The sequence below is a fragment of the Sorex fumeus genome, unplaced genomic scaffold, assembly GCF_029834395.1.
Source record: "Sorex fumeus unplaced genomic scaffold, SorFum_2.1 ptg000037l, whole genome shotgun sequence".
Lineage (NCBI taxonomy): Eukaryota > Metazoa > Chordata > Mammalia > Eulipotyphla > Soricidae > Sorex > Sorex fumeus.
In genome coordinates this window covers 37055117-37073918 of record NW_026606094.1, presented here as the reverse complement: position 1 = coordinate 37073918, position 18802 = coordinate 37055117, and positions in this window count along the sequence as shown.

Sequence of the window (18802 nt, the reverse complement as noted above, 5' to 3'; positions counted from 1 at the left end):
TTGCCACGAGGGTGGGATACTCTCGGTAACTTACCGGGCTCTCAGAGAGGGACAGAGGAATTGAACCCGGGTCAACCATATGCAAGGCAAATGCCCTACCTGCTGTACTATCACTCTGGCCCTAGTCTTTGATATAGGTCAAATATTTAAATAATAAATATAAAATAAATTGCATATTTGCTGGAGTGATAGCACAGCGGTAGGGCCGAGTCAGGTTTTGATTCCTCTGCCCCTCTGGGAGAGCTTGGCAAGCTACTGAGAGTATCTCGCCCATACGGCAAAGCCTGGCAAACTCTCCGTGGCATATTCAATATGCCAAACACAGTAACAAGTCTCACAATGGAAACGTTACTCGGATCGCTTGAGCAAATCGATGAATAACGGATGGAGAGTGACAGTGACAGTGAAATTGCATATAATCAGATTAGAATAATATTTTTCTTCAAAATTACTATTGATATGACATAAAATGTATGCTTTAAAAATAAGTTTTCTTAATAAACATTATTATCAACATAATAAATAGTACAATGACTAAATATAAATAATATAAATACACATATATAATGTTTGTATATCATGTGTATGCATACATAACAGGCATATATTATACATTTTGTATTATATATTTAATATATAAGTTGCCATATATTTTTTCAATAGAATTTTTAATATTTTTTAAATAATCTATAGATTCAGACAGGAAACAAATAAAATTAGTCAAAATTAATACTGGGAGAAGGACAGGTTAAAAATTCAAATCAACTCATATGATGAGATGAAACAACATACTGGAAGGTATAAGTGACAGAACTGAAATTCTTATTACTAGAATGTCAACTTGATGGGCAATTATTTATCTATAAATACAGAGTTTCTGAGAACTACACAGCTTGACTTTGTGATCTAAGAATTTAAATTAGAGTGCCCAGACTGCCTGGAGCCAGAGGTTTCAATCCTGTCAAACATCCCTTCCTCTCTCTGAAGCAGATAAACCAGTTTACTAAAAGCTAGGTCTGTGTGCAGGGCAGACTATGGAGTCTGAATGTTTCAATTGACACCTTCAAATCTGGACTGAATATTTGGGGATTACATATTATTTTATTTTACGTAAAGGTACATCCTTAAAAACACTTTACTTCAGACACAGTGATTTCAATTATGTTAACAATAGGGTTTCATGAGTAGTGTTGCAACATCACATAGTCCACCAGTGGTACATCGTTATATTGCCACAAATCTGAAACCCAGAACAAAATATCAGAGAAGCTAGTCAATGTGTCACTAGGGTATTGAAAATTCTTTTCTTTCATTTACACTGATATTTTTAGAAAAGAAGTTAAGGATGACTGAAATAATTTTATACAATTTTTGGAAGGAAAATTTTTGATAACTACATGCTTATAAAATATTTTGATAATTCAGTTAGGATTTAAAATTAATGCAGTCAGTGGAAATTTTTAGTGTACTCGTGGATCAGATAGCAGATATAGTTCAAGAAAATGCAAAAACTGTGATATCCAGGAGATCTTTAATCACTCAGACATCTACACAAACAGTCAATAAACTGATTTCTCATGTAAGTGATAAAAAGTAGCAAAAAACTACCTGAAATCAACCAAGAAAAAAGCCAAAAGATGCATGTCAATGTTTTTCTGCCACTTTGGTCAGAAAAGTTGATGAAATCTGGAAAACAATGTCCCACATAATTTTATTATTCTAAATGGTAAAAGAATGAGCAATATTCAAAGTTAAATAGATGAAAGAGATATTACCTAATTATCAAGAGATTTATAAGGTTCTAAATTTTGTTTTTATGCAGTAAACTTACTGAAAGTATAGGAAGGATAATAGACATTACAGAATCTCACATGCTTTAAATAATTCACAAACCAACTAAACATTATTCAAATAAGCAAAATCTATGAAAATATTACTTTATTGTCACAATTTATAAGCATACTTCTTATAGAACTCTTAAACTGAGCTATTATAAAATTCTCTGAGTAAGTATAAAGTGCCTCGAAAAAAGTAAGAATGTTACCTCTAAACTCTTTTATTAAAGAGGAGAGCAGAATACAAAGTCAAAGAAGCTATTCAGTAGAATATACAAGTGACATGTAGGTGAACTTACTGAATGTCTAATATACCTACCTAATTACAATATATTTTTAAGTGTATATCTATTTTTTCACATAAAGTCTTTTGATAAATAATTATTTCTTTTTTTCCCCCCAGGAAAATTTCAAAACAAAAACATACAGTAACGATAACCATTCTCTTTGGATGTGGAAAAGCAGCCAGGAATTCAGGCTATAATTACATATAGTAGACATCAACTTCCCCATGTAGAACTTCCACTCTGCAATATACCAGGAATTTGCAGGTGTCACGAGTTTGCAAAATGCAAAATGAAAGCATAGCAGCTGTCAAAATCATCAAATTCTTTTATCTATAAAAGTTCAAATAGGCCCCTGAGGTGTGTCACTAAATGGATAACTTTGCTCAAAAAAAAAAAAAACACCAAATACTGGTGATGATGACTGTCAGAGTAATTGCAACAAAATGCAAAATTTCTACTAAACAACAAATAAATTTAAACTGAATACTGGAGCACTGAGTATTTTAGAACATATGATGATATTTCTCATTTTCTCATCACATGTACCATCATATATCTCTAAAAGAGATTAAAAGCATTATTGAAGGGACAAACGTATTAAATTTATTGATGCTGTAGCTTTAATAGAACTTTAGTTTAATAGAAATTAATAGTATTTAATAGTGATTAAATAATTTAATTGAAATAAAATAAATTGCAATTAAAATAGTAATTAAAACTTTCTCTTATAAGGGTATTATTTATTTATGTAATTTAGAAATTCCCCTCCTACATTTTTTAATGTTAAGTTAGTGGTTGGTAGTATACAATAGTTTGTTTAGCATTTTTATGCAATCCTGTCAAGATGAATTAGGTTCAAAATAAGAAAACATGACTCTCTTTGAACTAAAATTTTCAACAGGTGCACAATTATATATGAGAATATTTAAATTGCCACTTTTACAACTGCAAACTTGTACACTAACCTATACATACATGCACATCTACATTTTTGTATTTGTATATTGTCCAATAAATATCCTAAAAATACAACAGGGATTAGAAATTGAAATGTGATTCTAAAATATAGGAAAAAAATCACTGTCAAAACAGTATATGTTATGAGATCAGCTATTTCAATAGCCACAAACCAAATGTCAAATGCATGTATTTTAGATATTTTGCTATAATGTGTGATATGTTTTTGTAAAATAAAAGGACTAACTTGAGGGCTTGTGTTAAGTAATATGAGTGAAAAATACTTAAAAGACAGTTTTACTCATTGTGGAATATAAAAAACTAAATCAAATGAACTGAAAACAAAGAAACACAGATGATTTCCAAATCCAGCAAAACAGACAATATTTACTGTAGAAGCGTACCTGGAAGAGTGGAGGGAGAGGTGGAGGGGTCTTTTCGTGGTGGGATGGGATGGCACTGGAACTTTGAGGACAGCTGTATAAATTTTATAGACACATAGAAATGCTAAATTTTTATGCTCAAATTCTACATAATATTAAATTTAATTAAAAATTGATTAACAAGATTGATTGAAAAGATGACACACAGGGCCCAGAGAGACAGTAAAGAGGGTAAGGCACACTTGTTCAGGATTCAATCTCTGGCAATCTCATGGTCCTGTCAAGAACTGTCAGGAATGATCTCCAAGCAGGAGAAAGCCAGGAGTAAGCTCTGAGCTCAGCTGGGTTTAACCCAAATAACAACAACAACAACAACAATAACAACAAACAAACACAAAAATCACGATCACGACCATCCTGTTATTCGTCCATTGCCTCGAGCAGGCCCCAGTAACGTCTCCTTCATCCTAGCCCTGAGATTTTTAAGAAAGTGCCATATTCAAGGCTCTTTAGGAGAATGAGAGCCATCATTGTTACTGGTATTTGGCATATTGGGTATGCTACGGGGAGTTTGCCAGACTCTGCCGTGTGGGCAGGTTACATTTGGTAGTCTGCCAGTATGTCCAAAGTAGGAATGAGATAATAAGATGTTGTGTGTCCATGAATGTGGCCATGCGCTTCTGGGAGCTGGGTTTTATAGTCTCTGAGTCTTGGCCGTTGATGGGATTACACGGCACCAGGGGGCCAGTTGGTGAGTGTGACCCCCGCCTACTGGGATTTGGAGGATCTGGGTGGAGGATGCTCAGTCCTGATCCGAGTAGGCTTGGAGATCTCAGCCCCAGGTCCCACGTGCCTTTGTTCTTCTGCCAGTACCTTCAACACAAAAATAAAAATGTATAATGTAGCTGAGCAAACAAGTGGGATATACCTTTCTAATTTTTTGTATATTTACTCTAGATGTTAACTTAATATCTAAGTAGATGTTTCATTAAAATAAAAGTTTATAAAAATTTATTCTACTTAAAATTAGAAACATTTGTTTATAGTTCCTTCTTTAGCTTCCATTTTATTGATAATTCTAGAATATCACTGAATAGCTCTATATTTAAATAAAATCTATTATATCACATAATTCACAGAGTCAAGTCATTTTAATTAGCAAATTAATTTTAGTTGCAAGAAATAATTACATAGATCAATTAACTAGTCAGTGAAACTGAAACATCCCAAGAGCTGCACTATAAAAATCAGTAAATTTTACTGCATTCATAATTATCAAAATTATAAATAGTTATTTTAGTGAGTTTCTTCTATAACAGTTTCTTTATTTTGTTGTAAGAAAGGCCCCATGTTTTACTTTGGTGGTCATTAAATAGACCATTTGTGCTACTGGTCTTTAAGGCTTTGATTTTCAAAATAAGTTGCTGAAATAAACTTTATAAACTCACACCATTAGTTGTTAAAATTCCATAATGGAAAATAAAAGTGCCCAGTAGAGAAAAAAAGTTGTTCAGTATCTGCATTTGCACATATATGTATTTGAGTTCTCTGGGAAGAAAAACAACTACTCTTTGTACCAAGTGTTAGTTTTTGTTAGATGGAAAGAGTGGGATTTTTAATTGCAATTACCAAGCTCTTGAGTAATAAATAACTGCTTATAAGTACAATAATGAGAGAGTTGACCTGTCTTGTTTAAGTAAACATACTATAATTTTAAGTTCATTTGTAGAAGTATAAATTTATGATTACTGTGAATTTTTGTTTATAGTTGAACAATTTCTCTCTAGTTTCACTTTTTAATACTCATATTCGAAAACATCCTTATCATTTCCTCCCTAGTGTTGTTGCCATTGTGCCTTTATTTTCAACTTCAACCCCACCCCCACCTTCTTCACATTGTGTTATGAGTTTGAAACTCTTGAGAATCACATTTCTCAATTACCAGCTGCCTCCTGTTAATTTTCCTGAAGAGAAATGGGACTTCTGAAAGAGAAAAAAAAAATCTTCTGTTCGTTTCCAATGTATTTTGTCAGCATGCTACAGCTATAGTACTACCTATGGAAGGCCAGCTGGTTCAGATGACAACTTTATGAAACCTTCTTTGAGTCAGAGACTATCTTGCCTCTTTCATACTGAGAGTTTCAAATGAATTGCTGAGGTTTTGTTGGCAACTATGAAAACAGCTTACTATTTCCTCATCACACAACATAACCCTCACTAAAAACTTCTAACTGAAGCAACAGGTGACAGGAAAACAGACTTACAAAGCAATCAAAAGTTTCAAAATAAAAGAGCTAAACTCAGACAACTTCCATACTTGGTCCTTTAGAACTACCCAGTGCCCCGTAATTATGTCTCTGGAGGCTTCAAATTCTTGGTAGCATGGGCCAAGAAAACAGAAACAAAAATAACCAGATGGGAATACATTAAATTTAGAAGCATCAGCACAGCAAATGAAATGATGAATAGTATAAAAATACACCTATTGATTGGGATTCTTTTTTTTTTTCATCAAACATCTGGAAAGATCTAATATCCAAGATTTATAAGGCATTTATAAAATTTAACACCAACAAAATCCAAATCACGCCATCAGAAAATGAGGAAAGGACCTGAACACTTCCCAAAGCAGACACATAAATGGCTAGTAGGCATACAAAAAACGTTTCTCTATCACTTACTGTCAGGGAGGTGAAAATCAAAATGCCAATAGCTATTATCTCACATCAATGTGACTCACACACACACAAGAAATAAAACCTGTGCCAGCAGGGGTTTGGAGGGAAAGGAACCTTCACCCAGGTGGTGGGAATGTCATCTGGTACAGCCTCAACTATAAACAGAAGGGAAATTTCTCAAGAATTTAAGAATTGAACTTCACTATGACCCAGAAATTCCACTTTATTGTCCTCTACCATTAGTTTCCAAGAATGTTAATACAAAAAGACATTTGGACTATTTTCCCTCTAGGGAATTAAGTATTCTCTTTTGAACTTTCTCTCTCTCTCTCTCTCTCTCTCTCTCTCTATATATATATATATATATATATATGTGTGTGTGTGTGTGTGTGTGTGTGTGTGTGTGAGTATATCCCTCACAGTTCTCTAAGTGAATCTTTTTAAATAAATTTATTTTCAAACTAAACAAACAAAAATAACATTTGCATTCCTATGTTCATTGTTGAGCCATTCACAATAGCCAAGGTTTGAATACAACCTGTGCCCAAGAATATATGAGTGGATAAAGAAACTATAGTATGTATGCACAATGGGATACTCTCAGCTGTAAGAAAATATGAAATATTGCACTTCTCCACTATATGATGAAGATATCATGCAGAGATAAGCATGCTGAATGAAAGGAAGCATAAAGAATGATCTTTCTCGACTGCATTCATCTGGGGAACATAAAGTAACAAAATAGGAGACTAATACACAAGAATGGCCGAGATTAGTACCAGGAATTTTACTCCATGGCTTGATGGCCAAACACACATGCTAGGGGGAAAGGGAGCTCAGATAGAGAAGGGAACACCAAATAAAGGGTACCAAATAAAGGGCACCAAATAAAGGGTGTTGGGAGGATCCTCCCAGGATGGGAGAAACATGCTGAAAGTAGACTATAGACCAAACATGATTGTCACCCATTGCCTCTTTTGCAAACCACAACACCCAATAAGAGAGAGAGAGAACAAAAGGGAATGCCCTGCCACAGAGGCAGGGAGGGATGGGGGTGGGGGGTGGGAGGGATACTGGGATACGTGGTGGTGGGAAATGGGCACTGGTGGAGGGATGGGTATTTGATCATTGTATAATTGAAACCCAAGCACAAAAATTTGTAAGTGTACAACTGTACCTCATAATGTCTCACTAATAAAAATTTTAAAAATAACTAAATAAATAAAATAAAAAAAATTCCCATGGCGCAGGGTGGGGGGGTTTGGGAAGAATGATTTTTCTCCCAGAATGAGAGATGCATGCTGAAAGTAGACTATAAATCGAACATGATTGCCACTCAATGCCTCTTTTGCAAACCACAGCACCCAAAAGGAGAGAGAGAATAAAAGGGAATGCCCTGCCAGAGGGCAGGGTGGGATTGGAAGGGATGGGTGGTGGGAGGGTTACTGGGATCAGTGGTGATGGAAAATGGGCACTGGTGAAGGGATGGGTACTCGATCATTGTATAATTGAAACCCATGCACAAAAATCTGTACGTCTACAACTGTACCTCATGGTGTTTCACCAATAAAAATTTTTTTAAAAAAGAATGATCTTTCTCATATGTGAAGTATAAAGAAACTCAGTAAGGAAATGAAAAAAAATGACCAATGGTACTTGAGCCCTGAGTTAGTCTTCAGAACTGAGTTTGCAATGCGAAGGTGAGGGTATAGGTGGAAGGGAACCTATAGACAGAGATGATGCAATACTGACACTCTGGTGGTAGGTGTGGTGCTTGAAACAATGTTTTGCTTTCTAATAACCTAGTCTGATGCTTTCTGACCATTAAAAAAAAGTGCATTTTATTCAATTCCTGGCAACACTTTCTTATTAACACCATGGGATATTTGCACTTTATGAATCTTTTTCTTAGATCTATAAAAATGCTTGGTAGAATTACATTTTAAATATCTCAGCAACAGAAGGCAGCTAAAAGGTCTGGGGATCTTATGAAAGTGTCTGCCAGACTCTACTTCCGGCCTGTCCTGGGGGCTTTGCTAGAAGCCTAGTTGCCCAGGCCTTTTTGCCAGCACTGATGTACAAATTACCTGGAGTTCATGGTGAGACATGAAGTTTCTTATGGAGTACATGGAAGCAGGTGAACTATGGGAAGAGGGTGAGATCTCACCAGACAGAATGCCAGGACCCAATGGGGAATGCCATAAGACCTTACCCAGCAACTGTAAGTGGACTTAGGTATACCTGTGAAATCTTTAGTCCTATTACTCACCTAGTTTGGTTGGTTGCTGGTTCGCCTCTACCTAACCACTACCGGACCACGTGGTTTGGGGCTTTTCAATAAATTGCCCACTAAAAGCCTGAGGGAGGCAGTACTCTGAGGAACTCAGCCACAAGGGCCTTGCCTCCCTGAATTAGGGGCACTGCCAGGGAAGTAGAGACTACATAAACAGGGCCATAACTATGTGGATAGGGCCACACAGAAGTCCTAATCAACCTACCCTTTGAGGAACCATTATCAAATAAATACTATAAAGTAAACCAATAATGATTAGGTCTCTAAGCCTCTGTTTTCTGGCAAGATGTAGGAAGCACCTTGAACAGACAGGATTTCTTTCCAGTATCTTTGAGGACGCTCAGGGAAAGGGAAATGGGTGTACCAGCTGGCTTGAGCCTTGACTATTGCTGTATTCTGGGACAGCTTGCCATAATAGCCACACTGTTTCTCCTAATGCTTCTCTCAGGGTTTTAGGCCAGTGACTCCTTTTCAGTGAGGGTCCCCCAGACACCCCTTTCTAAAACAGCAGCCTGCCACTCCTCTAGCTTGACCCACCCTGTGGAAGGCAGAATCAAGTCCCCTGGAAGATGACCACTCCAAGTCCCAAGCACCTGAGTCTATAGTAACTTTGCAAAAGGATCTTTGCAGAGTAATTATTTATAATTCTTAAGACGAGAGATTGTAGTTTCAGGTGTGCATGTCACAGTCATGGAATGCAGATTCACCTCTAGATAGGAAAAAAATACAAGAAATGGGTTTTCTCCGGGATCCTGCAGAAGGAACTGAGCCTTTGATACTAGACAACTAAGGTAAATTTTGAACTTCTTATCCTCAAAACTGCAATATCACTTGCATATTTTCAAGTCATTAAAAACAAATAATTCTCTATGCCCTTGGAGAATCTCATTCTCTCTAGAGCTCATTCTCTATACAAGCTCATTACTCTCTCTCTCTCTCTTTCACTCTCTCCCCCTGCACACCTTCAGAATCCATCCAAATAAAATCTGTTTTACTTAAAAAAATAGTAATAAACTATTGTAAAAATAAAAATTTCAACTATGTGATTAACCACAGAAGTAGGTCTAATATTCAAAACAGAACTAGGTCTAACAGTCAAAAGAGTAGGATAACATTGGTTTGTCCTTCCAGCCTTGCCATATGGAGCTTGCCACAGGTTTATTGGGTTACTCCTATAACAGTGCTCCCATTCCTCTTTGTTTACTTCTAACTTCTTTCTTTGTGCTCTGCTTCCCCAACCTGTCAATCACCTTTATCTCCTAATTAGACTCTGTTACTTGTAAATACCGCTTTTCTCTTCTCCTTAAGTCCTTTGCATAGTTAATTCAGAGCAAAGTCCTTTTTATATAGACACAGGAAGACAGATAATGCTATGTTTGTACTTGGAAGTTAATTGGCTCTGAATGATATTCACTCCTGGACACCTGTTCTCTTGACTTAAGCCTCAGTTGCCTTTACTTCTTAGCATTTCAAAAGCAGGGTCCCAATGAGGGACTGAATGGACCCAGGTCAAGCTGTGAGCTACACTTGCATCTAAATGGGCCAGGACAAAGTGCCATAATACTTTAACTATAAGAGCACAGTCAGGGCAAGTTCTGTCATGATCCAGAAGAGTAACAGCTAGATTAGTACCCTGCTAGGGTTAGAAAAAATTAATCTGGCCTGAGCACTGTAGTCTGAGATCTATAGTGAGATGTCCCCAGGAGAGCCACCCTACAAGCTTAATGTCTCTTACTATGTCCATACAAAATAGAGAATATTATGAAATAGAATTAAGATGTTAATTAATTTATTGGACTAAGGTGAGGAGAAATACCACTAAACGGTATTTCCACTCTTGAGCCTGATCAGAGATCAGGAAGGGTTTTTTATATGTTGATTATGCTACTGGACTGGGTGTGGTGTCTACCCCCAATGCAGTGGAATTTAGAGAGACTAGAGAGGGACCAGGGCAGCAAGATGGAGTGCAGAAAGACTAGCAAGAGGGACAGAGGGAGAAGAATGTAGCAGAAGAATGCAGGAGCAGGTGGATGGAGAGATTAGAAAGATATACTACAAGAAGGAGCACAGAGAGATGAGTGGGAGAGAAAGGAGGAGATGGGAATGAGAGGCAGTGTGAGACTGGAATGGGGAGCGTAGTGGGACTGGAACAGGCGTGTGGGGAGAATGGAATAAATAGCAACTGATCACCAGCCACCTCGCCCTCGTTTCCTCCTTCGTTCGCCCATGGCATTGGCCATCCCGGGTGGAGAGGCGGCCAAGTCCACCAAACACAAGTAGTGAGAGGGAGAGCTGCTGGAGCTTTCCCTAGCCATCTGAATATTACACACAAAAGTTTATCATTAATTGCATTTTTACAAAAAATCAAACACATGATGATTTATCTTTATGAAATGAATCTCTGGTTACTGTCTCGATAGCCCAGATTTTAGGTTGTTTAAGGACAAAAGTGTTTGTTTTTCTCCTCAGTATCTCTTGTTTCCCTAGATTTAGAAAAAGAAAAAAAGCAATAATGTTTTGTATAAATTAAAATACTTTATTATACTATATTCCTTTAAATAAGTATTGCTAATTAAATTTTAATTGAGCCTTCACAAGTTGTTATTTGCATTTCTCCTCAGAGTTTATGAGCGTCAAATTCAAATGTCTATTCTCTTCCCCTTGTTGAAGCAATATTGAACCAAAAAACAAAAACAAAACAAAACTTTCCAATGCTCAAATGGGATGGTGTTTTGTTTCAAATTCTCCACAGTCATATATAAAAGATTATCCTCAAGCTGTCTTTCAGAAGGTTAATGCAAACTACTTGCATTTTAAATTTATTCCCTGCATCTATAGAATAAAAATCCTTTTAGTAAAATAAATTCCAAGTTCAGTTATTAGGAATCAAGAGTGTTATGGTGAAGAGGGGGTAGAGGGGCAGGAATATAGATACAATGATCATTTTCAACCTTACCAACTTGAGGCTTAGCCAGTCAAACAGATAATTGAAGTGGCCAAGGAACAGGAATATTAACATGTAAAATGGGAAACATAGGGCAGGTAACTTCCTCCTGAACACTGTTTTTGAACAGGACAGATGGCAGTGCTCTGATGGCCAGCATGTGACTAAACAATCAAGGAAAGCCAAAGAGACAAGAAACAACCGTCACCAACAGAGAGAGGCAGACCCCATAGCAATACAGACCAGCTGGCCACCAAAACCAATGAGGTTTTGGCAGATAGAACCAGCAAGACACCATCACGGACCAAGGATGATCGATTTATACTGGAAGCAGCAGGAACCAGAGTGAATTCTAAACATAGGACATTTGGAGCATGACAAAGGACCATGTTAAAACTGAAAAATAAACAACTGAAACTTTATAGATATCAGGAGTTCTATATGAAGATTTGTATGAAGATTCATACAGTAACTCAAGAATGTACTAAGAGCTAAAACAGCTTTATAGTAACAAAGGGATACAGACCAATATCAATAACAAAAGCATATAATAATTCATAAAGGATGTCTTCTTGCAAAGAAAGCATGTTTAATGTCTTTACAATGACTGTCAGTCAATGACTAATTGGATTTCCTTCTTTTTCCTAATGCATTAACATCTGGATCCCTGATTCTCTGAAGAGGAGTTTGGAAACAGAATTCTTTTGACCTGGAAACTTTTGAGCAGACTGGTACCTAGAAGGAATTTATCAAATCATTAATGGAGATAAGTTTGCAAAAGAGAAAGTTGAATGGTCATGTGAATTCTTTCTTGGTCCATTCCCTGAAGTATACGTCATCTTATCTGAATCTAAACCAAGATTTCTGAGAAAAGATTTTATTTGTCCTTACCTTAGTCTTTTAAGGAGAACGACATAAGGACAACTGTCACAGGACCAAAGAGCATGCTGGCTTTTAATTTTGAATTCAGCTCTCAAATCTTACACATTGGTTTCAATAAAACACCAGAAAATATTATGTCTTCCATTCACTCACATACATATGGAAATATAGATGTATATATTTATACAGATTTCCTTTTTTATTTTATCTTTTTAGGATATCCTCTTGCAAAAAAATAAATTTGAGCCTCACATACAAATGAAAAATCAGGATTACAAATTGAAGAGATGAACAACACAATAAGCAATGGCAATGCTATGAGAGGAGGCAGAAATGAGAAAAGTCAGCTAGGCCTCAGGTTCAGTTCCTGGAACTGAGACAGTTTTGGTTTCCTAGAAATGGAACTGATGTAGGCAGGTAGATAGGGAAAGGCGCTTGGCAATGAAACTTGGATTAACAAAGTTTCATGGAAGAAGCTGTTGCATGTTGGTAGTATGGAACACTCATATCAAGGGTCATCTGTTATTTCCTATCACTCAATATCCCTACATGAAAAATCACTCCAAACGATCAGGCCACATGGGTAAGGCACCTCAGGCACGCACATACCGGAGTTAAGACCCTGATAGAGGCTCGGCACTCACCACAGAAGCACTAGGAAGCTGGCCTGGGGCCCGAGAGGGAACAGGGGTTGAGGTGAGGAGGCCAGAGAGAATGGGGTAAGGTGAAGGCCGGCCAGACAGGCCAGCGAGTCAAGTGGGGACCAGAGAGGGCAGGAGGTAGGTGGCGGCCAGTGAGAGGCTCGCTCAGAATGTGCAGACCCTGGTCCCCGAGCACAGCCAGGGGGGTGATCCCTCAACATCTCAGCACCCCTGCGTGTAGCCCCCAAACCAAAGCCAGCCTGGATCATCAGACAAGACTGGAAACAGCGCTGGGCTAGGGGGTGGCGGACTCGGTCGCCTGAGGCTTCTGTGGGGTGTCCTAAGGCAGCTGGGCCCCGAAGATCCTGGCGAGGAGGCCTCGGTTCGAGCCTGTTCCTGGACATTGGCCAGGCGGGCACGTTCCCGGCCCCCCGGCTGCGCTGCCTTCCGGGCCTGGAGCTCCTGCTCCTGGGGCGCTGGGCAAAAGCCCACGAGCCATTGGGGCGGGTGGCATCGCCGGCAACGGCCTGGAAGTGCTTGCCCCGCTCCACGCTCTGCAGGTAGAAGTCCGTCTCGCGCTTGGCCTGGGCCACCTCAGCCCGCAGGTGCTGCTGCTGCACCTGCCGCTCGAACGCAGAGATCATCTGTGGACTGCAACACGTGCCTTACTTGTGGGAGTGGGGTTTTATCCCTGCACTGAGTGACCCAGAACATGGAGTAGGGAGCAGACCCTGAGCTCTACCAAGTGTGACCCCAAAGCAAACCCTGCAGAGGTTGCTGGAGACCTCAGGTAGGGGTGTGGGAGGGGCAGAAAGCGTGGGGGGGGGGGGGAGCGTGGCTGGCTCTGGAAAGGGAAGGACCTCCAGAGTAGCTCCATTCCTCACCACCAGATCACTCCTGAGGAGTGAACAAAAGTTCCAGGGGAGCTTGGTGTACTCCAGTTGGTAAACAGTTGGCACAGGTAGTGTTGGGCTCAAACCATGTTAAGAGGGAGGAGGTGGAAGGGCCCAAAGGATGCCTCCAGGTTCATTTCTTGTGGGGACTTTGCAACGTGGATTTCCACAGGAGGAGCTGAAAATTGGGGTGTCTCTGTAAGAGATCTACCTACGGTCTTAATATGGATTAAAACTGTTCAGTCTGGAGGTGGTGAAACTTGAAGTGGTACTGTGATGATTTGTTTGTGCTGTTTCCCCTCATAGTCGTCAGTAGGATAACCATGTGTTCTTTTGTGAAATGGATTCATCTACTTTGACTCAAGTTTGTTAAGATCTTGATTAAGCACACAAGTGGCCAGACAGTAAAAAATGACTGATAGTACCGCAGAGATGCTGGTCTCCACCCAGCCAGCTGGGCTCACTGCACCTGGGTTCAGTCCTCAGCATCTTATATATGCTCCTTGATAACTCCTGAAGTCTCCAGCCTTTATTTTTATTTATATTTTAATAGATTATGTAGGGCTGAAATTTGATGTTTAGATGATAATCCACGGCAGAGTCTGGCAAACTCCCCACGGCATACCCAATATGCCAAATACCAGTAACAATGATGGGTCTCATTCTCCTAACCCTGAAAGAGCCTTGAATATGGCACTTTTTAAAAAATCTCAGGGCTAGGAGGAAGGAGACGTTACTGGGGCCTGCTCGAGGCAATGGATGAACACAGAAGAAGAATTCTAGGACTGACCCACTCTGTGGATACAGAAAACAGAAACCTGATAAGACCATCAACAGAGCCTGAGGACATAGGTCTTCTCCCCATAAAGTTCCTCAAACTGTAGGACCTCTCCCTTAATCTGATCAATTTTAGTGATTCAGCCCAAAGAAGACCATCACCACTCCCAACCTCCCTGGTAACCTCCTTAGCAATGGGAATTTTTACCTAGGAAGAAGCCCCATGTGAGGAAAGGTTGGAGAAATCCTATAAAGGCCACCTTGAACAAAAGAAGGGTGCACATATGCTGCCCGAGCCCATGTACTACTAATGCCACGTGGTAGAGTGCATGTGGTGCTCGAGCACATGTGTCGCCCGCATCTCCCCTCTTGAGATGTGTACTTTCATGCTCTCGTGTCTAATGCTAGGATGTGTGTAAGGGCTCTCTCCGCCCTTGGAGAAACCCGTGGTCTCTCTGAGCGTGTTACTCTCTCTTACTCTCCATTCCCCCGCTTATCCACTTATCCCTTTTTCTTCCTCTCCAATAACCTCCAAATAAAATCTGTTACTTCACTGCTTGTCTACTCCTAAAATTCTTTTCTGCAAGCAAGACAAGAACCCAGTAACCCTGGGTTCCGGGTGGCAGGGGCAGTTGGGGTGAAAGTGACTGTCTTTCTCCTCCCCGCTTCACCTAAGTCACCTGTAGGGCCCACCAACATCTGAACAAAATGAAACTAGCCAACCAAGACCCCACGTGGAAAGTTCTTGTGCCCAGCAAGTGGGCTCAATTAATCACCATGTACTGCACCACAAATGACTAGTACCAGAAATTGTCTTTTGTTAACTACAAAAATGAGTAGCTTACGTAATGATATGCTATATAATGCCCTCTGAACCTAGAGTTGGAGTCTTTGTCTAGAAGCTGCTATATTGGTGTGGACTTGGACCCTAGCTCGAGCTAGCAATAAAATTCTTTGCTTTTGCATTACGAGACTGGTCTCTTTCTACCCTGAACTCCGGTATTACATTTTTACAAAATCAAACAAAGGCAAGCACACAAATTCTCCCATTAATAGTCTAATGATTTTTTAGAAGTATCACCCTAAATACTAGGCAGCTTAATTACTAAATTAAAATAAAAATATGATGCTTAATATATAAAACACTCTAGCACTGTAGCACTGTCCTCCCGTTGTTCATTGATTTTTCTCGAGTGGGCACCAGTCCGTCTCCATTGTGAGACTTGTTGTTACTGTTTTTGTATATTGAATACGCCACGAGGAGCATCCAGGCTCTGCCGTGTGGGCAGGATACCCTAGGTAGATTGCCACGTTCTTTGAGAGGGATGGTAGAATCGAACCCTCAGTTGGCTAAGTGCAAGGCAAACGCCCTACCCACTGTGCTATTGGTCTGCCCTAATATATTATTCCACCCTAATATTCCTAAAGTAATAAGAAATATATAAAGAATAAAATTGATTAATCAATTGCAGGAATTGGAGGTAACTTATAGATGAATAAAGGTACTATTTAAATAATTCATTGACAAACTTTCTTTATTGTGGTACCTCTACTGGACATTCAAAATCATAGCTCATAATTCCTTTAAATTTCACCATGAATATGTTACTTCTAATTTTATGGCCATTTTATCTTAGTGTCATTTTCCAATATTTATTTCTTACCTGATGAAAATTTTCAGGGCATCTCTAGTAATTGTTTTAGTATCCTCTTGGTTAAGTCACCCACAAACACAAGAGTTGACAACAATTCATGCACTATGAATCAATATATGTGCGTTTCAAATATAAATCATTTCCTGAACGTTGGAGATAAGTCAAATATTCAGTATAATCAAAATGGAATCAGTTGTCACCCCCTCCCTCACCAGTTTCTACCTAACAGAAAATTTTTCTCATTGACTAAACATATTTTCCTATACTTGTGAAAAGGAAGCAAAGATCAATATTATGTGAAGTCCACAGTCCTTATCTCTAAGCCTAAAGATAAGGGCATTTAATCCTCAGTTTATACTTACCACAAGTCTAACCCTTTGTTTTGTTTACCCTTGAAGATAAGACAGTGTGCCTTGGGCAGCATGCCATGAGGGACTATTAGATTCTTTCACAAGCTCAGAAGCCCCTTGTCTGCAGTCCACCTTGTTTCCTGTTGTTTTTTTCCTATGAAAATCTCTGTATGCTACCTTGCAGACAAATGTTTGTTTTTTTTTTTTATGTCATGAGTCCACCATATTACAATCTGCTGGATACTTGCCAATAAAGCATGTTCTTAACCTGTCAACTTTTCTCTCATTTGATTGGCACTTTATCAGCAGTAAATTCAAGTCTTCTGATATGATTACATATCAGGTCATTTACAGAAGGATATCTTTACTCTGTATGACTAAGAAAGACATTTACATTTACCTATTCCTGCCCAATTCCTTTCTGCAAAATATTCATAATTAAAATTCCCCTCCTATAATCTGTTATGTATACCTATATCTATATATTTATCTATCTACCTAATCTATTCATATGAAGAAAAACAAACAGAGTAACGGGATATATTTCTATTTCCCATAGCACAAAATAATATTCTTGCCCAGAGTCATGTATTCTGTTCCTTTCATAGATGCACAGGCCCTTTGCAATTGTGAAGGACTATAGGAATGCAGGGGAATTAATTCTCAAGGCTTTGGTTCTTTGCAAATTTCTCAAGTAATCAAGCTAGCATTAGATGATTTGCAACACAAGTATGAAGTAAATAACATGAGCTTTGGGAAGCAACATAATTAAGTCCCACTATCAGAGGGGTAAGAGGAGTTATAATCTGAAATTAAGAAATGGAATAAAGCTCCATGGTATGGAGAAAGGAGAAAAGAATTTGCATTGGAAGACCAAGATTTAGGGGCAAACAATTCTTCTCTTTCTTAGTTTAGGAGAATAACAAAGATTTAGTGGGCTTGATCATCACTTTTAAGGATAAACACTAAGGCAAGGGCCATGCGATTTTCTTAGTTTCTAGGGTATTCCTTATTCTCAGTTCAAGTAACTTGCCAAGCAGTAATGTATCTTGAGGCAAACAGTTAAGAATACCAGAAACAGTACGATCTGAGCATCTCCAAGACCCAGTAAAACTAAATATCTTTATTGCTCAAGGCTTCTAATTTAAAAAACACCTTAGGCTAAAGAAAAAATAATAGGGGGAGAGCATTAATGGGAAGCTAACTGAGAAGGATGGAACAAGGTTGTTTAGGTTTGCAGATAAAATGGTGTGCCTTGGGCATACTCATTGCTAGGCTGATTTGTCTTTTCTTCTCCAGTGTTGAGAGCTGAGGAAATTTGATCTTTCTATTTTTTTTTAAACAGAGAAGGTGATAACTATACAAATGGTGATTTTTCCATATAAATCTCAACCAAAGGATAACTTCTCAGTTTTCAGAGCTTCTCCTTTGTCAGCTGTTACTTAAAAAAAAAAATAGCCATCCATTTGTAAGGAGAATATAGCTGATAAGGTGATTGCTTTGCACACCATGAATTCTGTTCATTCCTCCAGGAAACCACTTCTCATATGGTCCCCTGACCACTGACTGGGAGGAATTCCTGACTACTGAGCCAGGAGTAAGTCTGAGCATAGCTAGGTGTGGCTCCAAAACAAATAAACGAAAATAATAAGAAGAGTAAGAGCAGCATTCTTATACTAATATCAAAGTAAAATATTTTCTTCTCCTTTAGACCCATTTTTTCTCTATATATGTATATGTACATTTTTTTATGTGAATCATTTGAAATGAATTGAAGGTTTAGAATCAAACACCCCCCAATATCCTCAGGTAGGTATTTCTCCCTCAATATTTCTATGCTAGATCTTTCCCATTATGTGTCACCTTGGTATGCAGAACTAATGTCCAGGGAGGCCCTGTGAAGCCTAAGGAGAAACTTTTACCATTTATTAGAAAGATCTGGCAGTGCAAATATCTAGAGGCAAGTTTTTGTCATATGAAGGCATCCCTTCCTTATCTTATGAAATTTTTCTTTTCTCCTTAATATCCTCAGGCATTCTTTGCAGAGGATTAAAGTGCCCAGTTTATCCTGGTCATTTTTGAATTTATTGCAAGTTAATTTTCCATATTCATACTACTAAATTTGCTCTTTTTCTCATACCAAAATGTTTGATGTTAATTTCTTTTCTTCTTCCTTCTACTTCTTTTTTTATCTTTTTTTTTGGGGGGGGGTACAGTCTTAGAAGAT